This window comes from Mus caroli, chromosome 1 (genome assembly GCF_900094665.2).
Source record: "Mus caroli chromosome 1, CAROLI_EIJ_v1.1, whole genome shotgun sequence".
Taxonomy (NCBI): Eukaryota; Metazoa; Chordata; class Mammalia; order Rodentia; family Muridae; genus Mus; species Mus caroli.
In genome coordinates this window covers 150136228-150144342 of record NC_034570.1, presented here as the reverse complement: position 1 = coordinate 150144342, position 8115 = coordinate 150136228, and positions in this window count along the sequence as shown.

Here is an 8115-nt window from a genome sequence, read left to right as displayed (position 1 = left end):
CATTACATAGTTTCATTGTACAGAAATTCTATCAACTCATCCTTTTCAAATTATGATTGCATCATCAAAAGGTAGAAAATCAGGGAGAGTCATGGTGCAAAACACACCTATCAGCTCAAAGGGCATAAGATGTAGTGTGCTCTGAGCCCAATAGGAATGGCTGCCACAAGAACTATGGACTTGTGCTATCCCAAATAATAAATTTCAATTAGAAATTTTTATATTTCATTAAGTTTTTATAATTCCAAAACAAAATAAAATCCCAAATCAAGGCATTTCCCAAATAGTTGTGGTGAGAAATATCAGGTAGGTATATTACAATAAAGTATAAAGTCTCTGCTATATGCTTCACACATTATCTGATGACATACTTAGCTTTGGGGTTAGTGGAAGCCAGTGGTCTGCTCAGGTAATACATTCCAAAGGTTTTATCTGATATTTGCAAGGATGTTAGGTCGATACAGAAGTTCGATGCTAAATGGCTATTAAGGGGAAAAAAACTTAAGATAATTTGAGGTCTTGACCTGCCACATTCTAACTCCTCACAATCACAAGATGCTAATCAGTCCATCAACCTTGTAAGATTGTTCACATAGGTAAGGCCTTTTGTTGTTGTTGTTGTTGTTGTTGTTTCTGTGAACTTCCGTTTACAAGAGATATCTTCACTTTTTACTTTCCATGCCTTCCTTTTGGATGAGTTCTCAGTAGGCTGCAGAGAGTTTTCTACAATGCCTATGTAAAATAGAAAGATCACCAGGTCCCTCCTCACTGGGGGTACAATATTGCTTAAATAGATGATGTCGTGTGGTGGGATGAACTATACTCCCCCTCCAAAGATATGTTCGAATCCAATCCTACTTATCTGTTACAATGACCTTCTTTGGAAGTAAAGAATCTGCAGATGTAATCTAGTTAAAATTAAGTTCTACATGATTAGGTGGACTCTAATTTGATGGCATGTGTCCTTTCTTATAAGAAGAGTGGAATTTGAACATAGAAACACACAAGGAGCATGCCAAATGATGATAAAGACAGAAATGGAGGGATATGTTCCCAAGACAAAGAAATTCCCAGCAGTCCTTCTAACCAGCAGAACCTAAGAAGATAATCTAACCACACACACACACACACACACACACACACACACACTTTACAGGGCTCAGAGGCAGCATGGTTCTGCGTACCTTGAGTTTTCTAGCCACTAGACCTATGACAAAACATAGACTGGACAAGATATCTATATACTCCCCCAACTTCTCTATCATGATTCTTGCTCACCTCAGGTATACACACATGTGCACACACACATGCACACACAACTAAGATGATGTTGATGTTTCACAAGAGAAAACCGGATACTGAAGGCAGGGGCCATTGGAAGAAGAACCGTTGTTTATTTGCTCCAAGCCAAGACAGTCTCAGAGGGCCTCCTAGGCCATTCCTTTCTCCTTGTCTGGAAGTACCCATAACACTACCAATGCAAAGCTAGGTCAGACAACCTTGAAAGGTAATGTGACTTATGGGAGCTGTTAGGGACCCCCTTGGCTTCCGCTCCAATTTTAAATTGGCAGCTAAGGTCCCTCAGTACTCCCTTGTGAGTCTATCCATGCCACTTCATAAAATCATAGTGAGTAGAAGTAAGAAATTCTTAGAGCACAAAAACCTCTACAGGCAGAGCCCAGCTGCCTGCACACTTGATGGAACCCAGAGGTTTGCTTTCATGGCCCTTGTGGAATTTATTTATATAACTCCTTCTCTCAAAGTATAATGGGCACACGTATAAGTACTGGCCCGTTTTCTAATTCTCTAAGCCACAGCAAGAACTCAAGGAAGGCTGCAGCCAACTCAAGTTCTTCTAAGATGGAGGGGCCTCCCTCCCCTGTCACTCCTCAGAATGCCATGCTCCAGGGAACCTAATAATGCTGCCAGTTGGCAAGTTTTCGGAGCTAGATAGAGAGGAAGCAATGAATCTGTACAAGAAGGAATTGTGCAGGCCCAAGGAGTCTGCTTGTTTATGCTCCTAGGACCAAGAGACCGACTGGGATTTTGTTAAGAAACCCATTTTGGTAAAATGGAAGAGGAATAAAGAAACTGACTTAAGCCCAGCATCTTCATTTTGCAATCCAGAGAACTGACTTTGGAAGGCCGTGACTCCTTGTGACAGAAATGGAACTCAAAGCTAGTTTTCCACACTCCACCTCTAGTGCTCTTTTAGGGACTGTAGTAAGACAAAGGAAGATGATGGGTAGCCAGCCCACGAGCACCTAGGAGCTGGTATCACCTTGAGTGGCTAGAGAGCAATTCCCTTCGAGTTTTATTACACCATTGCTAACTGAGGAACTCAAATGGGTCTCCATTGTTGGTATTCCTGCTTGCCTAATGTATTAGCTTTTGTTATTGTGGCAAATAACCTGAGGGAAACAACTTGAAGAACAAAAATTTTATTTGGGCTCATGGATGGTTTTCAAGGTTTCAGACAATGGTTTGCTGGACCCATTGTGTTTGCAAAAAACAATCACAGTGACAGTGCTGAAAAAGCAAGGCTGTTTACTGCATGAAGCCAAGAAACAAAGAAAAAGAAACAGTAGGAGCCAGGGCTTACAGCTGCAATAGAAAGCCTGCCCTGAGACCCTCTTCCCCCAGTCAGGGCTCCTCCTCCCACAGTTCTGCCCATTCCCTGGACGCTATTCAGATTCCACCTCCATCAGTGGATTGGAATGAACCATTGGCTATATCTGAACCCTCGTGATATAATCATCTCTATAAAGATTCCTCAGGCATAACCAGAATCAAGCTTTCCTAATCTCCTAGTCACTTTTCTTTTTCTTTTTTTTTTTTTTGAGGGGGGGGGTGCGCTTCGAGACAGGGTTTCTCTGTATTGCCCTGGCTGTCCTAGAACTCACTCTGTAGACCAGGCTGGCCTCGAACTCAGAAATCCACCTGCCTCTGCCTTCCAAGTGCTGGGATTAAAGGCATGAGCCACCACTGCCTGACTTCCTAGTCGAGTTTTATCCATGCAACAGGTTAACAAACTAGCCATCACCCAGAAAAAGAAAAGCTTGGCTTGTGTGGTTCTGAGTTTCGCCTCACCACTGGAGTGTGTGAACTCCTCCGATGGAGCAGATGAAACAGGAGGATGCTAGGCTACATTCCAGTCTCATCACCATAGGGGTGTGGGGATGGTGGAATGCAGCCTAAGACGGGGGGGTGGGGGTGGGGGGCTCCAGCCAGGGTGAGAAACAGCACATGCTAAGGCTGAGGAGGCAGGGGCTTCCAAACTGCCAGGGGTACAGTCACTGCTGGGGATGCATGGAGTCAGGAATGAGGGGGCCAGTGCAGGTGCAGGCCAGCTACAAGTCCGGGATGAGAAGGAGGATGAGGGGTATGTCTGGCTTAGCTCTGGGGTGAGTGTCTGGAGTGCTAGGGGGCCTTCTTCTTAAGCCGTGCAGCTCTGTATGATGAAGGCTTCCCCCACGGTGGTTCTTGATGACAGAGACAGTCCTTGCTTGTCCAAATTGTTTATTGATGGTAAAAATAGATGCATAGGACTTACTCAGGATGGACCAGAGATTAAATACTTTTTATAGGAAGGAATGCCCAAGAAGATAAGTTGGGTTTTTTTTGTTTTGTTTTGTTTTGTTTTTGTTTTTGTTTGTTTGTTTGTTTGTTTTGGCTAAATCCTCAGGGACCATCTAGATATCTTATTAGCATGGAGAACTCTGTGCTCTGTGCTATGTGACTAGTGATTATGATCCTTGTAGGGGATGTCACAGTCACTTGCTCCAGGACAGGCCCCAGGTGGGGAGCAGATGAAACACCTACTGCTCTCAGATATGAGAGTACCAGGGTTTCTGAACCCACAGGACCTTCCCAGTTTTTGTCTAGTGACATGGTTCCACTTGCCCCACAGGCTTGAGAGGTAAACACCTTCAGTAGGAAGAGTATTACCAATCTTCTGCTTGATGTCACAGTGACCAAAGACAGAAAATACCTCCTGTTCATTGTGTGCTTAGCACTGAACACCTAGACATTTAGGATCCTCTAGAGACTGATCTTGGCCTCCCTTATTGATTTTGCCTGTCTTGGCAGCAGAAATGTGCTAATTGTTTTGCTACCCAGCTCCCATTCTTCTTCCTAATAACATTCTATAGTCAAGGTAATGCCATCCAGAAACGCATAAACCTCAAAGTTACAATGGCTTTATACAATAAATGCATCCTTCCCTCTTCCCCCCGAAAGTCGAAGAAAGCACCTCTCCTGCAGAATACAATTCAGGGCCTAAGCTCCTTTGATTCAGACATCTTCAGCATATGACTCTCAAGATGATTCTGGGTGATTATCTTGACAGTAGCCAGGTGAAAGGAACACAAGAGGGTATCCTGGAAAGCATACATAGAAATAATATCTCTGTGCTCATGTTCAATGGTTGGACCTTATCACGCAGCTACACAAACTACTGGGGAGTTTGGGAGGCATCATTTAGCTCTATGTTCAGGAAGAAAAGAGCTTCATTAATCAACTAGCAATGTTGGATACATGTCCTGAATTACTTATGTATACTTAACACTTGGCCTAGTTTGTAGGAGGTGGGGAATGAGGTAAAGTTTTGCTATGTGGTCTAGGCTAATGTTGAACTCACAACTACCCTGTTTTACTTTTTGAGTATTGGGATTAGAAACATGCCACCATAGCTCCCTCTTCTACATTTTTTCTCTCTCTCTCACTATGGAAAGCAAGAATTCTGGAAATGAGTATACAGTAAGGGATAAGATGTATGATTTAAGTTCAGTCAACTCTCACCACCCGCTCTCTCTTGTGAATGTAAAGACTCAGTCTTCACTTTTACTACAGATGCCTCCATTTTTTAATCAGACAAAAGCCAGTGGCAAAGAGATTAAAGATGCTCAAACCTAAAGAACAATGGCATAATAGACATGTTGACTACCGCCAACTCTACTGTCTACCCCGGCCTTGTAGCAATGAAGGTCAGGAGTTTTGAGCACAAAGATACTCAAGTCTCTCTCAGTCTTCACAGGCTCCTAGGATGTCCTCACTTCTAAAAACAAACAAACAAACAAACAAACAAACAACAGAAGTCTGGATTGGACCAATCAAGTGAGTATGTGGGTAACGAGAATCCTCCAGGAGTCTTTTCATTCTTAGTAGAATTACCTTGCCTTATTTCCAGTGACTACTGGAAATGCAAGGTAAAAAGCTTGGCAATTCATCTTCCACCTCCATTGGAGATGCACTTCTGAGCAAAATGAAGGCCACTAGACTGTGGCAATCTGTCCCATCTCTTAAGAAAACCCTTCCTGTAGTCAAGTCTTTTCTAGACACTTGTCTAGAAGTTATAGAAAAGGTATCAGGTCACATTAGAGACCTGAGAAGATTTGACTCAAGGAGAGTCACAAAGGTTAGTGTGATGCTACATTAAGGACTATTTAATCCAGAAGTTTCCAAACTTTTCAGCCAGATAATCTCTTAAGTGAAATCCCATGTGGAATTCCTACTATAAAACAGGCCAGAGTAGAGTGTTCTGACTGAACTAGACATAGAAGTTGTAGTTGTAAAGCCATGGTCACCCAGCTACACTATATCCCATTGGTAAGCTCAGAACATTGAATGCCAGGTAGAGTGATTTGAAAGCCATGGATCTCACCTACCAGGTTGTCAACAGGTTCACCCCTTTAAATGACCATAGCCCATATGTTCTGATCCACAACGTAATTCTCTTCAACAAACGATGCTATTTTATGATTTAATTTTTTTATTTTTAGAAAATGGCAGAATCATAATACTGCCTACCTCCAAAGAATTCTTTAGAGATCAGAGAAATGTAAAAACACAAGGAAACACCTTAAGTTCTTCTTGTTGCTCTGATAGAGTGAGGAAAAAATCAAAGTGGGTGATGCTTTTCCAATTATTCTGTGTTGCTTCTTTGTCTTCATGTATGCAAAGGGAAGTCTGGGTTCTGGTCTTAAAAACCTATGCAATACTCCCCACTTCTCCCATGTGAACGCTGGCCAACTCAACACAGAAGAGAGATTATTGCCATAAAAGTGAGGTCCAGTGTCCTCAAAGAAATCATAATGTGTAAGACTTTCCCTCCTTTCTGTAAGCATGTCTCCTCACTATTTAAAAGGAGTTTTGGGTTTCTCTAGAAACTCTCAGAAGCCCCACTTCCTCGCTGTTAGTGGTAAGGAGCTGCCTATGCACTCAGGGCTGCCTGCAATGAGCTCAGCTCCCTCCACAGCTGGACCTTTTCATCTCATTGTTTGCCTCTTGGAGAAGTTGAGCAGCTACTTGCTTGCCCAGAGCTTCAATTAACACACACGAGGGACAGTCCACCTTCATTCCTGAGGGAGAAGTGAGGCAGAAGTGTGGCTCCCAAAGTTCCTGCATTAGAAACTTAATTCCTTCAGTAGTGACACAGGGAGGTGAAGTTCACCAGGGCTCTGCCCACCTGGGCACATTAATGTGATTAGCACAGGAATAGATTACTGTTCCTGGAGTGGGTTCCTGATGAGTCTGGCCTTTTCTCCCTCATGTCTACACACTTCCTTTTTTTGTCCTGCCTCCCACCAACAGATCACTCATGAGCAAAGGCCTTCCCCAGATGTGGGCCCCTCAACCTTGATCATCTCAGCCTCCAGAACCACAAGAATCTACTTTACAGATTATACAGTCTTGGGTATTCTGTGAGACCCACAAAGTATGGCGCTTCCTAAAACTAGGGGGTGGGGAAAGATGAATTAAGAATACTGTGATCTCATTCACAGGTCTAAGAATGGGCAGAAAGTAAGGCAGTTTCTTACTCTCTCCCCTGTCTCCAGATGACGGATGTCTGTAGGACCCAGGGTGTTTCACCTGAGTGTCCCAGGTTTTAGAGGAGCAAAGAGAGGATCTTCAGGGCAAGTGACCAAAAAAGGTCAAATCTTACCTAGTATCCTAAAATCTCAGTCATGTGTGTCACCCTATAGGCACAATTTCAGATCCAGCAATTCTGGTAAGATCTATGCAGTGAACATATTATTAGCTCTGTTAACAGATGAGCAAACAGATGTCCAACAAGGATAAGGGTTGTGCCTGTCTCCAACACTGAGACTTTGGCAGATTCCCACATACTGGAATTTCTGCACCAAGTTTTAGTAGTTTGAGACATCTGACTGAAAGTAGCTCCCTCTTGTCTGTGGGGGGAAGAAGGGGGCACACTCATGTGACATAGCCAATGGCTCTCCTGAGAAGCTAACTATGGGAACATCGGGACTGGGAAAGGAATCCAGGACTCCCCAAAGCACGAAGCCAAGACTGCTCTACCGACCACGACCACGCTTAGCATATTCTGTTTGAATGACAGCAAATCCTAGAAAAGGAAATGGTCCAGTGGAGAAATCATTAAGACCTTAGCTCTAGACCTGCTTCAAACCCATGAACAGGAAATGCATCACTATTGCTGAGGACAGCATGCATGGTACCTGGCTGCAAAGTCATTCTCATAGCAGGAAGAGGTGTCTATCGTGCACTCTGTGCTTTGCACTTCCTCTCCTCAGACTTACCTCAACCCCCTCCATCATGTGGAAGCTCTTACCTAATCTTCAAAGCTTACTCTGGGTAGTTCTATCACTAGATAGCTTTCCACAGCCACAGTGGGTGCAGAGCCCTTCTTACAGGCTCACTTGGCACCATCTCTTGCCATCATAGAGTTCATATTTATCCCCACATGATAGTGGTCATATTCAGTTCATCTGTTGGTTTGAAGGGAACGAAATGGGAGGATTTAATAAGCACTGATATTCTAGTCTGGGATCATCTGGGATTACAAGATGAACTGATCCTCCTCTCAAGGGTCTCCATGTACCAGAGTTCAGGAGAAGCAAATGTTGGAGCTTATTGTAGGGTTCCTTTGTGTGGGTCTCTAGACCCAGAAGAGAACCTTCAAACATTCTCAAAAAATTTGCAGGCGCAGCAAGAACACACACACACACACACAAAACTTCATTCAGGGTTACAATAAAGGTGTTACTGAAAATAATAGTATTTTTCAAATGCAAAAAAATATTTTTTTCTGAGAGTAGAAGATGGCTCGCTCACTAGAACTCGAACTTGCATGTT